At 34.0% G+C, this 22677-nt stretch overlaps 1 protein-coding gene across 1 annotated transcript in view; it reads right to left on the bottom strand.

Moving 5' to 3' along the window:
- Positions 1-6840, bottom strand: part of LOC129230047 (calumenin-like) — a 34316-nt gene extending 27476 nt beyond the window's left edge. The window contains exon 1 of the mRNA XM_054864436.1: positions 5729-6840. The gene's annotated coding sequence lies outside the window, so the exon portion shown is untranslated. The remainder of the gene's footprint in view (positions 1-5728) is intronic.
- Between the last annotated feature and the right edge of the window lie 15837 nt (positions 6841-22677).

Below are 22677 nucleotides of genomic sequence, written 5' to 3' on the forward strand. Positions count from 1 at the left end.
GTAAACCCTTTTAAAAGAAAAATAGCTGTAGAATTTTTTTCATTACAGGAAAATCAAGAGCAATTCTAAAATTTGTTTTATCATAAGATAGTCTTACTGTGAAGACAGTTCTCCCACTCTTCGCCTGTATTCCGGCAATTCAATGCTAAATTTCCTCTTTTCACATAATTATGAGAGATGCCATACATAAAGACAAATCCAGCTTACCAAACAGGCATTTTTTGGGGCCATACATTAAGGTTATCAACCAGTAGTTTTAAACTAGCTGCTGCGCGAAATTCCCGAAAACTCACCTCTGTTAATCTACTTTCATATTTATTTATTTTTTAATAAAGAAAAATCTTATATCTACAAAACTAAAACCCTCTAAATACAAGTCAAAAAATACAATAAGTAAATTAAACAATCAGTTTCAATAAATATTTTGAAATTGACATTTTTCAAGCAGAGCAAACTCTAGCAACTTTTTAGGAAATACTTTGAATAGAACAATATTTTCTTGATTTCACTCTTGACATGTATTCACTGATTTTCTATTCGCAACTCCAGAGCTCGAATACGCTACTTTGCGGTAATTAACAATACTGTCGAGAAAGGTAAAACATTCCATTCCACGTGTTTTCTTTGGGGTAAATTACAGGTTTTAGACAGTTTGTGGTGTAATGTGTTTTTAGAAGAAAAGATAAAGCTTCATTCAAACACGATAAACAATTTCTGTCATTCACTAAGCTTCAAAGCAAATTATAAGTTACGGCATGTGTTTGTTTTACCTTTTTCATCCACCATTAGACGGTGGGTGCAACGCCCCCTATAGTTTATTGGAGTTGCGAATACAATAACAATGTACGTTGTAACTTCCAACGTCCAACTTTTTCCACTTTAAAATAACTTAAAAATTTTTTTTAAGTGTGTACAGACCTTTTTTCTACAAGAGTTTATGATTGAAGTAAGACTTAAGCTTATATTTCCTATTTATAGAGAACAGACTTTGTAGTAACAGGCCTCGTATTCCAATAATTTTGTTCTACCTTTCAAGTGCCATTTTAATTGTTAAAACTTTCATAAGATTGACTACGCAGAAAGTATCCTATGTCTCAAGAAAAATATCCTTATAAACAGGTAAGTTCTAAAATATTATGTAAAATAAATACAGCTTAAGAAGGTGTAAAGTGGTCTTTGGTTAGGTTTGACATACTCTTTCTTCTAAAATCACTTGAATAAAACGATTTTTTTTTTAATCCAAGTAGAAAATCTTGATTTTATGACACTTAATCTTAACCAGACCCTGCATTTTCCAAAATATAAGCATTACGATGTCTTTTTCTAATTCCTTTACAGAAAACAAATATTTTAGCTGCATTTTTATAAAATTTTTGCCAAAATTTGTGCTCTTGATGGCTAAATTACGACATTTCGAATCTTTATTTTGGCTATTTGCTGAATTTTAAATTCATAGTCCCCCCCCCGAGCACGAGTGCCTCCCCCCCCCCCAGTTCAATGGCGCATATCAACCTTTTTTTCAATCCTCTTTCCCTTTATGTTTTTTTACTTCATTTTTAATTATTATTTTATTAGAAAAGTTCTGTACTACGCCAATGACACACACTGAATAAATTAAATGTAAACAGAATAAAATGAAATGAAAAATAAATCAACAAATTGAAATAAAATTAAAAATCCCAAAATTTTGGATGCTTCAACTTGTACCATAATCCCCCTGCGGTGCTATTCCCTCCCACCCAATTTCAATGGCGCCGATTCCTCCCTGAAATTTTCCTCGCTTTCGAATCGAGTTAAACGTAAGTTTTTAGAGTGTCAAATTTCCAGCCAAATTCCGGGGGGAGGGGGGGGGGGGAAGCACTAACAAATACCATTTGAACTGAAAAATTGTTTTGTCGACCCGCCTCGCCTTCCCAAAATTTACAACGTGGACCTTGAGTAAACAAGTTTTTGAGACCCACAAGTTTTGCTACACTTGATTGTATTTTCATATTTTTTTAACGTATGTATAATAACAGGGAGAATGAGCTCAACTTTCTGGGTTTTTGGATGTAGTCACTACTAGATGTATACAATATGAACCTTGAAAGGGAAATATAATAGTCAGTTAGCTAGTGGGTCTGGTTTCCCCCCCCCCCCCGGAAAATTTTCGAAATTGTAGCTTTAAAACCAGTTTTAGACGATCTCCGGTGATGTTAGGGGGATAAAAGGTTCGGAGGCCCCTTTCCAGTAATTTTTCAAAACCGCAACTTTAAAAACGCAATTGTAGATATAGTCTACCGTTGTGTTAGGGAGTGGGGACGGGTTTCGGGGGCTCTCCTCCGATGTTTTCAAAATTGTAGTTCTAAAAACGCGGTTTTAGACTATCTGTGTAATGTTGAGGAAAAAAGATTCGGGGCCTCGCCCCAGAAATTTTTCGCGATTAAAGTCTTAAAAACCGCTACTTTAGGCTATCTATGGTTAGGGGACAGTCAGTTTTCTGAAATTGATCCTCTAAAATTGCAATTGTAGCTGACCTTTGTGACGTTAAGAACTTAGTTTTCGGAAGCTCTCCCGGAATTTTCTCGAAATTGAAGACCTGAAAATCAACTTTAAGGCGATCTTCAATAATGTTGACGAGAATGGGGGAAGGGAGAGGGGCGCTCTACTTCAATTTTCGAACTAGTAGCTTTAAAAACTCAGTTTTGATAGAACTTGATAATGTTAGTGAAAGGTGAATTTCGGTGCTATTCCTCCGGCAATTTTTCGACATTAATACTACAAAAACGCAATTCTAGGATTGTTTCTGATTGTGTTAAGGAGAGAGGGAGGAATCGGGGGCTCTTATAAATATTCCAAAATTGCAGTTATAGAAACGCAGTTTTAGGCGACTCTTGATGATAAAGGTGTTATTAGGGAATTACAGTGGGTGCGCTCTCTTGTAAATTTACCAAAATTGAAGTCGCATAGCCAAAGACTGATCACACACCGATACCCTGTAAAAGATATTTTTCGGAAATCCTCAAAAATGGATTCAGCTATTCAGCACACATTGAAAATCAGAACGCTAGAATTTTAACCAATCAAATATCCTTCTATGCATATCAGATATCGAAGAAAGTAAAAATGATTTACGAAAAATAATTAAAACACCTTAAGTTGTTTGTTCTGCTTCCAACAGCAAAAACCAACATCACTGAAAGTATTAACAAAAATCATCTAATGATAAATTGACACAATCAGTTTAAAAATGGTCGAGAAAATGATATTAAAGTGGAATGAAAAATTTGTACTTAAACTTAAGTTAGTTATCAAGAAAATAGTTGGTCGATTGGAGGGATTAAAAATGTTATTCGCAAACTTCGAAACTAGTTCTCAACTATTGTCAAGGTGCAAATGAATCCATGAAAGACTAGAGCCAAGTGGTCAGAGCTATTACAAACAATAAAGGGAAACTTTATTTTAGACATTTTTGATCTCTCTCCCTCTCACTGTTACAAGTATTCATCATGCAGAATTGTGCTACTCCCAGAAAATTTATACCTAATAAATTAAAAAAGCAAATCGCCTGATCCAGCTTTGAAACGGACATTAACTCCATCCCGTCTCGGATGTTTACTTTATTGGAAAAGAGACACGGACATTACATTTTGGAAATAGTATGAAGAGTATGTAAAGAGCATTATTTATGCATAATATGAACTTTTGAGTAAGTTAAAAATTTTTTTCCTTCCAAAAATCAAAAATTTCATGTTCTAAAGAAAGAAACTTCTGGGAATAAATCCCTCCCAAAAATTTTGATGACGCAACTTGCGCCATCAGCACGAAGCATACTCTAGAAAATTTTAAGTAAACATATTTTTTCGTTCATACGTCTACCCTTATCTAAAAAACCCAACTAAAAAGGACGAGACTTGTTAAACGCGCAGTTTCCTAAACATTTCAGACGTCCCTTGTTTGAGTGGAAAACTATAAACGGTCACTTCTTGTGCGATTCAAATTGGAAATTACAATTACAAATGCAGGACAAAAAAAGTTGAATGTTCTACACAGCTTCGAAACTTTTTCCATTACAACAAATAAAAAAGGAGTCATCAAAAAATAGTTGTAAAAATCACAAGAAAAAAAACACTGGAGTGGTATTTCTGAAGAAATAAAAAAAATCATGTGTGCGATTGAATGAGAGCAAATGATTTAAAAGTCATTGCACTCATTTTAAGAGCTTGTTTCATATTGATTAGTTACACTTATTGCATGCCTAAATGAAATATGGATGTTAGTTTCGCATTAGCGACGAACGTGTGAGAATTTGAGGATAGAAGTGCTTAGATTTCGCATATATCGCTTTTTATACCACTCCATTTTGGAATACTAGTTGAACCTACGCATAAACACAGGTCACTTTAAACTATTATTTGCTTGTAGCTACATATCTAAATGTTTTGCAAAAATATTGATACAAAAATCTCAAAGCAAAAAAAAAAAAAACGAAAATCATTTCAATTTTACAACTTCGTACTACATGTTTTTCGAGTAGTTTTTCAAACTTCAATGATCTCGCGGTGATTTTGTGTTTATTTTTCAGAAAGTGACATATTTAAATTATTCACCATAAGTTGTAGGAATCATATCCAAAATTGGTGCAACAAATTTTCGATTATTTGAGGCATTTAATAGATTGGTTTTACGAGAGGAAACACACTGCGAGGAGGGTTCGATGAGTCAAGTCCCTTCATAACAGAATACTTTTAACGCATATTACCCATTCTAATACGTTAGTATATTTAAGGATTCATGACCAGTCCCGCATCCAGAAGGTTAGCTCTGGCGGTGCACATATTTGTTTTTTATTTGAAAAGTGAATTCCGCGGCAATTTATTCAAAAAACAATTCTGTGTTGGGAGAATGTTATTAAAAATAGTGATACTGTGAACGCCTCTTTTAAGAAAGATGTCGAGAATTTTCCATTGTGTGTTAGAATAGTCCCTTCGAATTACTTTGAATTTAGATTCAAATTCGAGACAAATATCATTTGCGCTAGTTCAAGTGGTTTAATATCGGTACCAGTATTTTGATACTTCTTGAGTAACGAGTAATTCGAATTCCCGACACATAAGGTGACATAGATTTTTTTAGCATTTAGGAGTCGTAATTATTTGATGGTTTCACAAGTTGATTTCATTGGTATGTACTTAACATTTAAAAATCACTTTTACAGATTCCACAATTTAATAAAAGCACATCCTTCTTTGATTCGTGTAGTTTTCTGTTTAAATGGTCATACTATAACAGATATATTTTTTACTTAAAAAATGAAGAATCCTTGGATTCAAGAGTCCAAATTAACAGATTTTCTCAGGTAAAAAATATGTATAAGCGTATTGAAGTAACATGAAAACTTCAAACAAAAATAGTAAACTTCAAAAAGAGATAGTTTATTTTAAACGCATTACTTGTTAAAAATGACATTTGGAACAAAACGCTTCAAAAGCATCACGAAATTTTTATTACTAGCGTTTTGAATAGTAAAAATTGTCTTTCCAAAAAAAAAAAAAATCCTGAAATAATTTCTACAAAAAGAAATTTAATTGCTAAACCCTGAATTTCAACAACACAAGAATACTCGATGCAAATTTGCAAGTTCAATGAACCTTAGGATCTTGAACTAAGGAACTTGAAAAGAGACAGACTATATTTAAATGAATAAAATAATGCTCAGGTGAAACAATTCCATAAAATAAAGCCCTACCTGAAGTCAGCAGAAGTAAAGATCAAGCCAGCTGATCGCCGCGTAGGCACCACGGAGAAAACTACTAACTTCCCAAGCAAAAACTGGGTCACACGTGCAATCGGCAGTGGTTCAGCAGGTTGTACGTTCACTGTATATAAAGCAATAGTGTTGTCGCCAAAGGCTCTGCAGAGAAATCGCCAAGTGCCAAGGAACTCTCAGCCTAAACGTAAAGAAAAATGAAGGTGTGCTATTTTTAATTTTTCTAGAGCGGGTGGGAGTGAAGTTAACACGGTTACGGTAACACAATGGGGGATAAACGCATCCTGTTGTTAATTAAATATGTCAGGGTGGGGGACAATCGAGGAAAAATCGAAAATTACTGATTTTATAGACCTGGATTCGGCAATCGTTTTGAGTTTAATTGACGGTATTTAATGACTAAACGTTTTGATCAAAGATTTGGCAACGAGGATTAAATCAGCGATTCCATCCGCGAAGTGGGGCGATATATTTTTATCGATATATATCTAAGATTAGATGAGGGTGTGGATAAGATTGTCAAAAATGAAAATTGTATTTAATTCTTTTTACTGCTTTCATTAAGGTATTAATAGATGTGCAACATATGGAATTCGAAGCAGACTATTTAAGCGCAAGAAAAACCATGCAGCTCAGAGCTTCGTTGATACTTTCCATGTCATTGTTTCCCATAGATGCGTCGAAATTGAAAGATTCAAGAATGGACGTTAAGTTATAAAGCGTTGTACAAGATATAAGCAATTGAATTCATAAATTCTTCCAGATTTTACTTTAAAAAAAAAACATTCTTTTCAAATAATCAGTTCCTACAAATTCTTGGCAGAAATTGGACTGCATTCCCTTTTCCAGGCGTGCTATTCCTCCCAATGAGCAGGAGGGCACCCCTAAATATTGCAAATATTCCCCAAGAGCAAGAGTCCCTTAAAAAAGAAAAAAAATACCTCTCACAACACGCCCCTAAAATTTCAATGGCGCAGTCTGCGCCATGACCCCCTCCCCCTCTAGGTGGGTTCTAGAGATGAGACCGGCTCAACCTGGGCCCAGAGCGGGCTCGGGTCTATTGAACCGAAGATAGGTTTCGGGCTCGGGCGGGCTCGGACTCAAGCTAAGATATTCAATCGTCCATCTCCAAACAAATTCAAAGCAAAAAAAAAAAAGATAGTAATAATAATAATAATAATAAATAAATAAATAAATAAATAAATAAAATAAAAAAATAATAGTTTAAAAAACTAAAAAAACACGCTCTAGTAGCAAAATGAACTGAAAAGTTAAAAATAATCTTTGGATGACAGGTATATAAAGCAATTGACCAAACATTTAATTTTATTGTAATAAAAAAAAAGCGTGGGGGCTGCCTATTTACATTTTTTGCATGGATATCAGGTGGAAGAAATTTAAGACAACTGATAAGAAGCCCCCCCCCCTCCCACTTTTTTCTATTATAGTAAAATTAAGTGTTTGGTCAATTACTTTATATACTTGTCATACAAAGATTATTTTTAACTTTTGAGTTCATTTTGCTACTAAAGCGTGTTTTTTTAGTTTTTTAAACTATTATTTTATTTTTTACTTTTTAGTTCATTTTTTGAAATAAGATTTAGATACTAAATATTGCTAACATTTGTAACTGTTAAAAGAAATCTTTGTGCGTTTGTTCGATTTTTATAATGGAATGTTTCTTGATATTCTATTGCATTATTTGCATCAGACATTTTGAATGCTTTCTTGTCAATTCATGTGCAAACATTGTTATACTCCGCAGTAAGTAATTCTAATAAGTCACTGGCTATTTGTCCAAAGGAAAGTTGGACCCACAAACATACCATACAAGTTAATCTAATAAAAGCGTGTTAATTAGAATAAACTAATACCTTATCATTAATAAATTAATTTGATTATTGAATATTGCATTATCATCGGGTCTGAGGTTGCATTCCAAATTTTAAAGGAATCCGATCACAAAAAGTGAGTTGCAAGATTATAAATTTAACTTCGATGTAGACGGGATTAGAACGCACGTCCGATGATTTCCGGAGGTGACGTTAGCGAAGAGCCGCGCCTTAGACCGCTCGGCCACGAACGTTCATTAATTGGTCGAATGTACTAAAAGTAATAAGCCACTAGCTCTTTGTCCAAAGGAGAGTTACAAACATACAAGTGAAGTGTTAAAAAAGCGTGTTAAAAAAAACATTATCATGTTGTGAAAAAAAGAAACGAACGATAAAATCATTTCAATCAATGTGAAAATTTAACAAAAAATAAATAAATAAATAAATAAAAAATAAATAAAAATAAATATTAAAAAAAAAGAACCAATCACAGTTGCAATACCCATATTTTGTTGTTGTAAAATAACTGCTGAGACTAACATTTCATTAAATCATGTCCTACTGTAGAAGGTATTTAGTTGTAGAAGGTGTTCAAGAAAGTTTTCTTCGGGCTCGTATTTTGATCTGAGACAATATCACCCCGGCTCGATCGAGCCCGGGCAAACCTCTAGTGGACACCCCTATCTTTTCATGCTCTTTAATGACCGAAATTTCTTTAAAGCTGCTAGCTACCTCACAATCCCCATTCTCGTATAAAATCTTTATTGGCAGAGTGCGATGTTTCATTGAAATACTTACAAACTTTAGAACATTAATTTCCCATTGCATACTATTTTCTCGTTCTTTAGCTATTCTGTTCAAACTAGTTGACAAAGTGATTCTAACCCTTGTTTTTTTTTTTTTTTTTTTTTTTTTTTTTTTTTTTTTTTTACGTAGCTGCTTAAAAGTTAGATAACCCAAATTCAAAATAATAGAATACTTTTCACCTTTTGGAAAAAAGTTTATTTTAATCAAATATAAGTGCCAATTAGGAATTTAAATGAACGTGCCACCTTTCTTAGACAATAAAGTGTGTATTTCACTTCAAATACACTCAATTAAAAATAACCTTAGACAGAATAATCCAAAAGTTTATAGTGATAAAGATTTACATTGAGTCAAAAAATTAGAATATTCAAATCAAAGTGGGAAAACACAGTTTCAAAAGAAACACCATCAAGACTAGAATGCATTTGTTTCGCTGGATTCCAAGATTTAATCCTTTCACACAAGAATTCTACCACCTGTTAACATTTATCACTGTTTCCATACCTTCTTAAATGCGCCAACGAGCTCAATTTTGTTGGCGGGCCCCAGGTCTTGAACTCGCTGTCTTTAGATTTGACGGTACCTCAAATTCTTGATCGTATTGAGATTGGTAGATTTGCTTGACCAGTTTGATACCGAAATTCTTCTTTCTGTTTAAAATCTATGAGTCGATTTAGAGACATGACACGGAGTCGAATTTTGTTGAAAGACAAAATGTGTCACTAAATGTGTTACTGCTGTGCCGCAGATGAAGTATCATGCAGTATTATTGATGAACAGCTGAAGTTAAGCATAGTTTATTTTAAGACACATACAATTACCCAATTCCAGCAGCCCTCATGCACCCACAAGCCAAAAAGGATGTGTCAATTGGAGAAAACGTCTTACACAAGATTTATCGTGCACTTTACTTTTTAAACGCAAAACCCGATTACTTTTTTCTGTTTGATAGATGGGTCATTCCATATAAAATCAACAAATGGGCCGTGCCGCACCATTTTTGATTTTGATGAAATTTGGTTGGTAATATGTACCAACATCATGTACTCCAAAACAGCTTGTTTTATTTCTTGAAAAAAAAATTTCTCTGAGATATAGCCCTTTGTTTGTTCCACGGATGCGTAAAATTTGCCTTTTTTGACCTTTCTTCTGGGAGCTGTAGTGGATTTATTTATATTAGTCGAAAGATCAAATACGGCTTATTGTAAAGCTAAAAGAATGAACTTTTGTTTGTGCATAATTAAAAACTATTTAAGTTAAACCTAACTAGAAAAATTTCAAGGTCAAAGCGTGGTTAAAAAACTGTTGTTTTGGTTATTTTGGGAATGAAAATAACAACAAAGGACTTTCAGTAACAGGCTAATTTTTTTTTCTGTTGCACTTAGGTATACATACTAAAAGCAGAAGAAAAATTAAGCTACTACTGATAGTCCTTCATTATGAAAAAATTGCTTAAACTTGAGAAAAAATGAAAAATGTACTTTTTCACCGCTCAAAAAAGCCCGGTAGGTAAGGGGATAAAAATCTAAAAATGCTATGGTAAGAAACCGTTACATTGCCCTTTAAAACAAAACAAAAACTGTCTTGTTATTCCAAGGCGTAGAGGAGATATAAGCGTTTCAAAACTAAAACATTTAGTTTTTTTTTTTTTTTTTTTTTGCACAAGTTGGAATATTATGAGCGTTAAATGAATCTCTTTGTGAAATTTGTTTATTTAAAAAAAAATTGCCCTCAGCTAGCAGACGACATTTTCCAATAAACTGCTACAGTAAAAAACTATGGAATTAGACACAAAACATAATTGAGATAAATCAAATAACCACTTGATAAAATTTTACATCGCTAAGTTTTTACATTGTCCTTTAAAATAAAACAGAAACTATCCTTATATTTCTTGGTGAAAAGCAGATATAAGCTTTTAAATAATACAAAACGACCGTCTGCATGCTATTTGATACAATGTTTAAAAAAAAAAAAAACATGCTGGTTACCAAATGAAACACATTTGAGATAAATTTAACTGAAATATAGTGAAATAAAATTATGTACAATAAATGACGTTCAGGTTTAAGTAAATATTCTTACACAATATAATTTTACACAAAAATTGCTTTTAGTTTTTACTTCGTGTTTATAGTTTTGTGTCTAGCGTTTTACTGGAATTTTTTTGTTGACAGTAACAGCCTTGAATTCTTCTAACAGAGATGGCAAACGGACATGAAAAATCCCGAAGCTGACAGGAACAAAACTGCAAAGTTCTTGTTTGTGGGACAGGAATTGCAAGTTCGAACCTTGCCTGCAATTGATGTTTAGTGTCTTCAATATTTTGCTTTGGGCAAAATACAAATTCAATGGTTTTAGATATTTTTTGAGCAATACTCAAACATATCAAGCGGATTTTTAATTTGGATTTCTAATGTTCTTTGAAGACTAGCTTTTCTTCACAATCCTTTTAACAGCCCCACCAATACAGTCACATGGTCCCTTTCCATGGCATGTGGCCAAAAAATGCCACTCAGATTTCATTCCAATATCCTGCTGGTGGTAACACAAGTTTATGAAATTTTTCTTGTTCTTGTGCTGGGCAGCTGACCCATCAGAAAAATAAATTCTTCTCTTCAGATCAGGAAAGTATGCTTTTAAATTTTCAATTACTAATTTCTGGAAAGCGTGAAAAGCTACAGTGCTATGTTCTAATGAGTCACTAATTACGCAAAAGCAACGGTTTTTCAACTCTTCATTTTCTTTTAAGTATAACATAAAGGGATGAACTGTTGTTTGGTTGCTTGACCAATGATATGCTTGTACTTCATCTTGTATAATGAAAGAAAAATTTTCAGAAAATTCTCCCATTAATAAATGCATTCTTTCTCTTGCAGATCTTTCTTCTTTAAATTCATGAATTCTGTTTGTTTTTTTTGTTATGAAATGATGAACTTTAAGTTTCTCTAACATTTCATGTAACTTCTCCAAATATTCTGCAAAAGGAAGAAGACTGGTTGACAGCTCGCAGCAGTCCGTAGATACCCATTGTGAAAATTTTATCTCTGTTTCATCATTTTCAAAATCTTTCTATCCTTCTTCAAGTATTTCCCGCAGCTTATCAGTTCCTGCACATTCACTACACTTTACAAGAATACAAGAATCTCTATCTGTGTTGCAGACCATACAAGTGAGGAGATACTTGTAGTCTATGTCTGATTTCAAGGCCGAGAGCATTAGTTTTACGTTCTGGTGGATGATGCATACCATACAGTATGAGTTCCAGATGCTCCGGCTAGAATACAGAATTTAGGTCTCAGATCTGCAAATTTTGAAAACCCTATCTTTATAAGGGGATATTTTTCTTTGAAAGCTCTGTAAAGTTCTTAAAGGTTGCATAAAATTAACCTTTTTTGGACATTAACTTTTTCTCCGTCATGTTTTCTGACTGATATGCAGTCTCTTTGTCCGGCCAGAATTCTACTGTTCTCCTCATTTTCGTAAAATTGATGTACAGTTTTGATTGAGTTTCATCAAGCTTATTCCTGGTTTTATTCTTTCGAATTTCTGGCAGAATACCGTCTTTTTGTACTAAATATTTGGATTGTCGAGCAAGGTACTGACTGACGTTAAATTCCCTCTGGATTTTATCAATGCTCCAACTACTAGGAACTAAACTTAAAATATTTACTTTTTCTTGTGTATAAAATGCAACTTTCATTTTTTCTTTGAGCTTGTGCATTAGTTGTTCATACTCATTACCTAAATTACAATGCAAGTTTTGTGAGAAATTCTCATTGTCAGCAGAAATGTTCAAACCAAAGGCTTTACTTAGTTTTTCAGCTGCAGATTTAGCTATTTTACTAACTTTCTTCTTTAAAATTGAATCCCTTTCTTCAGCTGAAAGCTTCTGTGCATTTACTGGAGAAATGTTAAGGGCTATGCAAGCTTTGTTTACTTCTTTGATGAGAGCAGGTTTCGGTTCAAAAGTGCCTAAGCACTCATTTTCAATGTCACTATCTGTGTCTCGTTTAGAGGTTCTAATTTTGTCCAAACATCTTGAACATAACGCTTTTCCTGGAATTAATTTCAGATTAGAATTGCACATTGAAAGTTCAATTGATATTTGTCTTAGGGATTTTTAATAGATTTAGAGTGAATATTGTAGGGGTCGGAGCAAGATTTTCCATAAATATAAAAGTATCTGTTCAAAAACTTTTCCCTCTGAAAAGTACAAACATTCTCTATATCACCGCACTAATTGAAAATAATTTTATATCTTCATCTGCGAATTCAATGACTGAATGTAATTCTGAATGTTTAGGGTAAATTAATTTATGACATATCTCTTTTGGAAATTTTCCAATAGAACAAGAGTCCTCCATCATACAACTTACCCTTTGTAACAAAGGTTTCGTTCTAAGAGCGCTGCATTGTCAAATCAAATAAAAGACTTGAGAGAAAAAGCTGAAGCTGAGTTGTTTATGAGAAACTTACATTATCTGCAAATTAAATTCTATGTCGTTTGGAAAACTAATTCGTCATTTGCATTGCCACATTGGTAATTATCGTTGACTAAAATCCAAAATTAAAAAAAAAAATATTTACACTTTACAATAAAACCATTTGTGCTATAAATACCAAATAGAACATAATTTTAAGTGGTTATTAGATTTAATTTAAATCGGTTTTGTGACTAATTATATCGAAAAATTAACAAATTTCACAAAGCAGATTCATTTAATACTCATAATACTCCAACTTGTGCAAAAAAAAAAAAAAAAAAAACTAAATGTTTCAGTTTTGAAACGCTTATATCTCCTCTACGCCTTGGAATAACAAGACAGTTTTTGTTTTGTTTTAAAGGGCAATGTGACGGCTTCTTGCTATAGTATTTTTAGATTTTTATTCCCTTACCTACCGGGCTTTTTTGGAGGGTGAAAAAGTACATTTTTCATTTTTTCTCAAGTTTAAGCAATTTTTTCATAATGAAGGACTATCAGTAGTAGCTTAATTTTTCTTCTGCTTCTAGTATGTATACCTAAGTGCAACAGAAAAAAAAATTAGCCTATTACTGAAAGTCCTTCGTTGTTATTTTCATGCCCAAAATAACCAAAACAGCAGTTTTTTACCACGTTTTGACCTTGAAATTTTTCTAGTTAGGTTTAACTTAAATAGTTTTTTATTATGCACAAACAAAAGTTCATTCTTTTAGCTTTACAATAAGCCGTATTTGATCTTTCGACTAATATAAATAAATCCACTACAGCTCCCAGAAGAAAGGTCAAAAAAAGCAAATTTTACGCATCCGCGGAGCAACGAAAGGGCTATATCTCAGGAAAAAAATTTTTTCAAGAAATAAAACAAGCTGTTTTGGAGTACATGATGTTAGTACATATTACCAACCAAATTTCATCAAAATCTGAAATGGTGCGGCACGGAGGTTTCTGAAAATTCGTTGATTTTATATGGAATAACTCAGATGTTAAAAAAAAAAAAGATTCATACTGAATATAATACTTTTCCAAACTTGTTGCCCCTGTATGAGCTTCTCTTTGCTCCAGGAAAGTCATGCACGTTTTTTCTTCATGTTTGTTATTTGTCTTACTTCGTAGATCCGCAATTGAAACTGTAATTGATGCAACCGTCTAAGTGTAGTTGGCGTGGACACGATAACTATCGATTCTTCCCAACACTTATGGACGTAAGAACCATTTTTCAACGAATATTTTGTACGATTTACTTTAATTTGGGTTCATCTCTACCAGTATTTACAATTTTTCTACCTCGTTTACTTTGGTTACGTTTTAGTTGGCCAGTTCTTCTATATTCCTTTAAAATCTTACATACCGTAAATTGAAAAACGTTCACTTTAATTGAGTTGGATAGTTTTTAATTTTTTTTTACTTTAAAAAATTATACAATATTTAACTTCATTTTTTTCTGCTATTTATCACCTTGACGATTCATTTTGAGCAATAAAAAGCCTTTAAAAGGGCGTAAAATTATTCGAGCGCCAATCTCCATACTTGTGACAAACTTTCGGTTAACAGGTATGTAAATATTTTCGCTAATTTTTTTAAATTCACATTGAATGAATAGATTATTCTAATTTTTTGACCGTGTAAAAAATTAGTGTAATTAGTAAAGATTACAGTTAAATTATTTTCATTTAAACTGACATTTTTTTTCTCTGCATTTCATTGTTAAGAATACAAATAACAAAAACAAAACAGAAAAAAAAAAACATACTGTTTTTCCCCCCCTAATGTTTGTATTATTTTTTGCTTCATGACAAAGTGGCTTAAATGTTTGGACTTCTTAATACAAATCTAAATTTATGTGACTTAAGTATGTAGTTTTTGCGTAGGACGGAGTAAAAAGAATTTTTAATTTCAACTTATTGCAATGGAAGTGGCCATATTTTTAATGAAATATATATATATATATAAATCTAGTGTCACAATGTTGGTTCGGGGTAAACTTCGAAACTACTGAACCGATTTTGATCAAATTTCACAACTATCTGTAATTTGACACAACTTAAAAGATAGGATACTTTTTATCATTTGTTATAGAAAATTAAATGTTAATTATACAATGTTAGTGAGTATTGATTTTTTAGTTCCATAAATTCCTAATAGATGGCGGCGTAAGTTAATTAATCGATACAGCTCTGACATTGTTTGATGCCTACACTAAAAAAAATCGAAATGATACTGATTATTTCCGCGGAACGTTTCGGGATTTTACAGGTTTTTATTCACTTCCTGAGGAAATCAAGTACCTATATATGTCAAAAAGTTTCCTGAATTGCTGCAAATTGCACAAATGCAGACTTTAAACTGTTGTGATAAATATTTTGCCACCAGTATGAAGATTAACTATGAGTATTTAATAAGTGTATCCGTTTCTAATCGATTACGGCCCATCCATTTTGCCTAAGCGTCCATCGAGAGCATAAAACCTTCTGTATGCACGAATCGCAGACGAGTTCGATTCAAACTATTTGCTTGGTACTCTGTCTTAGCTTTAGCAATAATTGCATTTATGCTGTGGTAGCTTACTTGGAAAAACAGGAAGGTCCCAAGCTATTATATTAAACCTTCGTTAATCTTCTCTGAATATGCCAGAGGCATGACTGGCTTTAACCAAGAAGGCTACGAATTCTTCAAAAAGATTTCAGGATAATTTCTGGAAGGTTACTGAATTTCACCGGAAAACATTTTTTCTTTTTAAAGACATTTTTAATATCATTAATTCTTGCAAAGACACGGTCGCAACTGAAAATCGCAGTGGCAATTGAATCGTCAGGCATCGCTGTTACTTTTTTAGATGGAGGACGAACATCACATTCATCTTTAAAGTTGCCTATTAGACATTCATAACAAACCAAACGCAATGTGTGACATTACATAAAACAAAGAGACAAACAAACAAACGCAAAATGGCTGTATTGTTGCAAAAGAGTGCAATATAAATTTTGGATAAGTGTATTATGACCCATGAGCAAAAGCATTCACTCGAAGCACATTATAGGAGTATGCAAGATAAGAAAGGCAAGCATACACTTCTCAATAGTTCTGTCTTATCGCTGTCTGGAGACTTCCAGCAGACATTACCAGTTATTCCCATAAAATCAATGCAGTTTAAAATAATAATAAAATATCAAGTTACTGCGATTGACCATGAGCATGAGAGCACAAATGCAAAATGATCCATTCACACAAGTAATTGCTGGATATTTGAAACGGTGGAATTGAACTGTATTAAAATACACAATACATCAAATTGCCAGACAATTTCTGCTCTGCCGTTTAGACGAAAAGTGAACTAGTTGAGAATGTATTCTAGGATAAATTTCCTTTTTTTTAAATCATAATTTTCTTTGTATTCGCGCTATTTTGGCAGCAAGAAATGTTGACGCAGGCGAAATAAACTTTAAGATACAATAGTTGTTGTCAAGTCTTTTAAATCAATTGATCCAGTTGTTCAAGAAAACGAAGTCGTAAACGTTCTAACTGATTTTTTAACTCTCCGGATATACCAGGAATGCTACCACACTATCTCCTGCTGAAAATTGGTTCGCCAATACTTTTCCTCCGTAATTTAAATTCCCCTAGCTTATGCAACGGTACACTTATAGTTATCAAATGGATCAACGGAGATGTTCTTGAAGCAACAATTTTGACGGGAAAGTTTAAAGGAGAAACCATCCTGCTAAATTCATTCCATTATTAGCGTCAAAATCTCCAATTCCATTAAAAAGGCTACAATTTCCGATTTGTTTAGCTTTCGCAAAAAACATTAAAAAGATTTCAAGGCCAAACATGTCTATTTGCGGTTTGCTCTTGCAAATTCCATTTCGTATTTCTCCCATGGGCAACTATATGTGGCCTGCTCACGTGTATAAATTCAATCAAATCTATTGTCCGTGTTCGCAAACGATAGGATAACCAAGAACATTGTGCACAAATTAGTACTAAGATAATTTCCAATTTTAATAATTTATAATAATAAAAACATTAGTTAAAAATTAGTGTTATTCACATCATATAGAAAAGCTTTTTTAAAATATACATTTTGAATTTGTGTTGTATATTTTGTGAGGAAGACATTGCTTTTAAACTGTATTTAAATCTGAGATGAATAAATGTAAAAGAGTTTAAGTTGTTTATGCATAATTTTAATGGTTCGATATCTTGGTTTACCTGTCATTTTCAAATTTATGTGCATGTTTGGCTGAAGTACGTACTTATTCAATTTACTAAGCATAAGTATAGTAAGTAATGCTTTTACTATAGAACAATGAGTGAGTGCTCACTAAAGTTAATAAGTACTTATTTCACACAAAGACACCCATTCTCAACCTCATATTAAGCAATGAGATGCAAAGGGATGCAAGTGGCAAAAATAAAATTTTGGAGATAATCAGGACAAATGGAAGGTGAACCTCTCCACTATAGTCGTAGCCCTGTTAGGTACAGTTATACAACGTGATTTAGAAAAACTTTTCAATGAAAGCCTACCTAGGACCTTACATCCCTGTGCTTCTAACTGCCACATGATTTAAAATTGGTTGCACTATTTTCAGCGTTATTTAAAACATTAATTTGATTGCCTCAAAATAATGAGAAAAAAGGAATTCAATTTATAATAATTTCTGAGCCACAGCAACGCGTCGCTGGGTCAGCTAGTAATAATAATAAAAACAAATTGCACTATGGTGGGCGACAATCCCCTCCCTTGTAAGGAGAGCGGAGTTTCACTAGAAGAAACCCGTGAAACTGAATTTTTACGCTTATTAATAACAATGACCAAGGTTTTGGAATTGGAATTCGGAGAAGAAAAAACACTGACTCTTTGAAACTAAACTAAAAAAGAAATAAATCCTCATGTAAATAATAGCCGATGATCGAGTAACCCGCGTGTTTCAACAATGAAACTCGCGCCACGGCATGATAATTTGATAATATGGTTTGGTAATGTTTAACATGCAGAGAAAGGCTTTATTGTGACAAAGCTGAATTCGATCCGGTCACTTAAATGTTTTACTGGCAAGACTGTGTCATTCAAGGGAATGAAGAAACAAAAACTGGTCAACAATGAACGCTACCAACTGGAGTTTAGGGTTCATCCACTGGAGTTTGGGTTACAATTTCAACTATTAAAATATCACATAACAGGCAATGGCTTCGTTCAAATGCGGAAGCAATTTCACTCGTCATACCTCGACGTGAGACTTTCTACCAGATAAATAAATCCGTATCTGAACTCTTATTAACACTTAGTTTGGTATACGTTTTCAATTTCGATATTTGCTGGTATATTCTCATCATTCTGCTCATTTGCTGGTGAATTCTCATCACACTTCACGTATTTATCGACCCTTTGAGTAGTTGACGTTCCCCATTATGGGCGATTCCTTTTAGGTTCCTGGGAGACACTGTTGTTCTAGTCATCGGAGTGAAGTAGAATCAAGCACCTCTCTCATATCGTTATGCTTTGATAAATGGGCTCCTGTTGGCTGATAAGTAAGCACGGAACTCCAGAACATGTGTATGAAATGTACTTTGCAAGTTGGGTTGTGCGTCACAGCCAAGGACCTATAGGTGCCCTATAGGTGGCTCGTACGGGGAGGGAGACAAGAGGAGGGGGGTGCTATTGCCCTCTTACTTCCAAAAGTAAAGGGGCCTTTCCAGAGTTATTTTTCAGAGTTACAAATAAATGATTCATTGAAAAATGATTTTTTATCGGGTGAATTTATTTATTTCACGAAAGAAAAACAAAAAGTTCCAGATAAAAGTCTGCGGTGGCAAACCTGGGGTGCCATCAGTGTAGATTTTTCATGCCATATTCAACAGTTTTTAAATCAGCAACATTAAAGACCAGAGTAATCTAGCCCAATTTTACAAAAAAAAAAAAAAAAGAACTGCCTCAGGGATCTTTAACCCATACACTTCTTTTGACCCCCCCTCTCAATTTTTTGGTGCACAAGCCTTCTATGCAAGGGCCCGATCAAGACAGAGTGATACCCAGATCCTGGCGAAATTTAGTGGCCCTCTCACAAGAAAATCCCCTCAAATTCGTGGTGGGAGTTACAAAAAAAGGAGGGGGGGGGGACAGAAGGAAATTTACCCAATTTTGATGCTTCTAAAATTATGGTGAAAATAACCCACGGATCTGGACCATGTGTTAACCAGGCCTGCACCTGCGTAACTCTAAATAATTTTTCATCGAGATCGCTTGAATTTTTGCGTGTATTTTAAAACTCAAATATATTTCTGACTCTTAATTCACTAAGCGGAGTGTTTGAGGGCGGGGGGGGGGGGACAGGGCCGTCGCTAGGTCAAAAAACTGGGAGGGAGGACGCATTTGGCGGCCCCTTAATTGTTCCAAACGCACATTTTAGTATGCAGAGAGAGAAGATTTAGCTACTGGTTTAGCAGGGATAGTCATATTACTAGACCTTAGTACTAGCAATAAAATTTAAACCGAAGGATAATATTCAATCAGAAATAGGGATGTCGGAGGACTTCCTCCTGGTATTTTTTCGAAATTGAAGATACAAAAACGCAGTTTTGGACTATTTTTTAAGTTGGGGAGAAGAAGGAGAGGAGGTCCTATAGCCTCTCCCAATAACCAGTCCCCCCCCCTCCAAATTTAAATTCCCGAAACAAAATCGTACGTTATATTTAATTACGTACTGAGAGGGGGTCCAGCGGGCTCTCCCCGGGAAAGTTTCAAGATTATTATTTGAAAAACACGGTTTTAGATGATCTATAGTGATGTTAAGGGAGACTCGGGGTCAACCCCCGATAGGTTTTAAAGCTTCAACTCCGCAATTGTGAATTATTTCTGATTGTGACAGAAACAGACCCCGGGGGCTCTCCCCGAAAAAAATTTGAAAATTGTTGTCAAAAAATGCAGTTTTAGACAATTTATGGTGATATTAAGATGAAGAGGAATGCGAGGGCCATTCCTCCGAAATGTTTTAAAATTGAAGCCTTAAAAACGCTGTTATAGGCTTTTTTGTTAAAATTGAGTGCAGTTCAGTTTTTTGAAATTAAAGCTCCGAAAACGTAATTTAAACTAAACTTCAATGAAAGGGGGGGGAGGAGTTTTGAAGGGGCTCGCGCACAGAAATGTTTTCCGATTGAAGCACTAAAAGCGAGATTTAAGACGTTTTACGATGATGTTGGCAAGAGAGGGAGAGGGAGGGGGGGGGGACATTCTCTTGAAAAATTTTCGATGTGTAGAAAACGCAGTTTTTTGATATTTTTGGTAATGTTAATGGGGGGAGAGATTCGGAATCCTCATCTGGTTAATTTTCGAAATTGAAATTCAATTGACGCAATCGTAGGCGATTTTCAATACTGTTAGAGGGGTAGAGGTTTGGGGAGGGAAGGTCTCCCGCGAAAAAATTTCTGAATTGAAGCCTTAATAATGAAATTTTTGAGGATTTTTGGTAATATTAGGAGAATGACAGGTTAGGGGGACCTCAGGGAGTTTTGAAATCAAAGTCTAAAGACGAAATCCATTCGACCCTGAATGATGATGAATGACTAATTGAGAGGGCGTTTTTCGGGGGTTACGTTGGGAGCACTCTAATGGTTTTTCGAAAGTGCAGTCCTAATGTGTAGGCCATCTTTAATAACATAAGGGCAAGGGATGAGGTTTGAGAAGTTTTAAAAACTCACTTCCAGGCCAGCTTTGGGGATGTAAAAAAAAAAAAAAGGATTTGGAGTTCTCCATTCTCTCTTCAGTTTGGCTACGTCCCTATCTTCTTTTCAAATTTTAATTATTGATAAACATGTTGTGGTAATACTTTCTTCCAATTTTTCTTTACCAAACACGATTATTTAATTACATTTCCCATAGTAAAGTTCTCAATTTCCAGCCTAATATTTTTGTTTTCTTGAAATACAAGTGTCTGCGGCCCCAGAAAAAGAACATTTAATATTTTGAACGGATGTGATAATTTTCTGTGATACCTTAGGTCTTATTTGTTTCACTTCATTTTATTTTAAATGTGTCTCCTGCATCTTTTGATCAAGCTTTGATTTACCGACGATTTTTACGTGCAAACATTTAGGACTTCTGGGGTAAGTATTTCATCATAATACCTTGAATCTCTAACATAGCATTAAACTTTTTTTTCCCCTTCTCTCTGTCTCAAATATATTTCGGTGGCACATGCATTTTTTTCCACTTAGAAACGATGTTCAGGACGATATTTTTCAGCAAAAAATTACATATGGGAATGTTTCGGCGGCCCCTATGAACAGGGTCGGACTGGCTATGCGAGCATTTGGGCAAATGCCCGGTGAGCCGCTAAAAAAGGCGTCGGTCGACCGTCATCTTTTTTTTTTTTTTCTCTTATGGAAAATTTTATTGTATTAATTTTTGTCAGTTGAGAAATGAAGGATTTTGTTGCTTGCAATAGAAAATATCGGAAAGGAAAAAAAGTTATTTTTTGATATCCTAATGACCATTGTAGAAAAAAACGAGGCGGAGCAGTAGGAGCCACATCTGTTTTTTGTTCATCAGCAGCTGACCCTGCTTTTTAGCTGATAACGATGTAGTACAATGGTACCAAGACAATGTACAGTAATCCAACTGCGGTTTTGTTTCCAAAAGTGCTTCGAGGGCCCGCCCTGTCCATGTCGGAAAATTTCCAAGAGAGTTTTATTGAACTTATTGCTTAGGACCTTTCCGCAGGACGTTGTGTTTTGAAATTTCCAGTGTTCGTACAAAATAATGTTTCATTTTAGCTCTTTGACACAAATGACGAGGACCATGTGTGAGTATTTGCTTTCTTAAAAATTTTCCCAAATGGGTTTTTAAGAAGTGTATTTGAATTTATTATACAACAATTGCTTGGAAGTACTTTGAAATGTAAGTAAGGGGAATGGTATATCCGTATAAATATATTAATTAATTTATTGTAATTATTTATTATAATTATTTTTTTGTACTATCTTGTTAACAGAATGCTTTGTTAAGATTTGTTAGCGATGGATTTTTCTTGTTGGTGTTGTAAAAACGGCCCGTTCATTTCACTAACGCTTCGACAAAAAACATTCATTGCTCTTTATAATTTATTACACAGTAGGGTGCAGTGGCGTACTCAGGGGTTGGTTGACAGAGCTGAAGCCCCTAAAATTAATTTCTGGGTACGCCACTTGAACATGCAACATGCTATTTATTTCTCTTCTTTTCTTTGGCTGGTATTCATTTCTAACGTTGTAGTATATTGGATGCCTCCACATTATAAGAACATTCTTTACTCATGTCATAACTCTAGGTAAAAAAAGGGGGAGATAAATTGCCAAACTGCATCAAATAAGGAGTCTTGTGGTTAAACTAAATAATAAAATATGCTAACTAGTTAATACTATCAGTTGTTTTTTAAACATTTTACATTTTAATAAGGCTCCGCTAACAGAAAAGAATAATTAAAATAATTTTCCTGAGCTGAATAATGTTTATTTGCAGGTTTTAAAAAAGAAAAAAAATCTGTTGAAGTATGAGTTATTCAGCAAAGTTACTTTTGTGTTAAACTAGTTGTCCCATTCGATCGAGCTCGATTCCCATTATGGGAAAAATTAGACCAAATCTTCCAACAAACTACACAGTAACTCAGCCAAAAGGTTCAGAAGCAAGGAGCTTGGGCCGCGGCCGTCGCGAAGTCATTAAAAAAAAAAAAAAAGAGTATGGAATTGCCAGCCCCTTAGTCTTTTTAAATATAGATACATGTGTGCATATAATATACAAAGAGAGAGAGAGAGAGAAATAGAAGAGGAG

The sequence above is a fragment of the Uloborus diversus genome, chromosome 1, assembly GCF_026930045.1.
Source record: "Uloborus diversus isolate 005 chromosome 1, Udiv.v.3.1, whole genome shotgun sequence".
Classification (NCBI taxonomy): Eukaryota; Metazoa; Arthropoda; class Arachnida; order Araneae; family Uloboridae; genus Uloborus; species Uloborus diversus.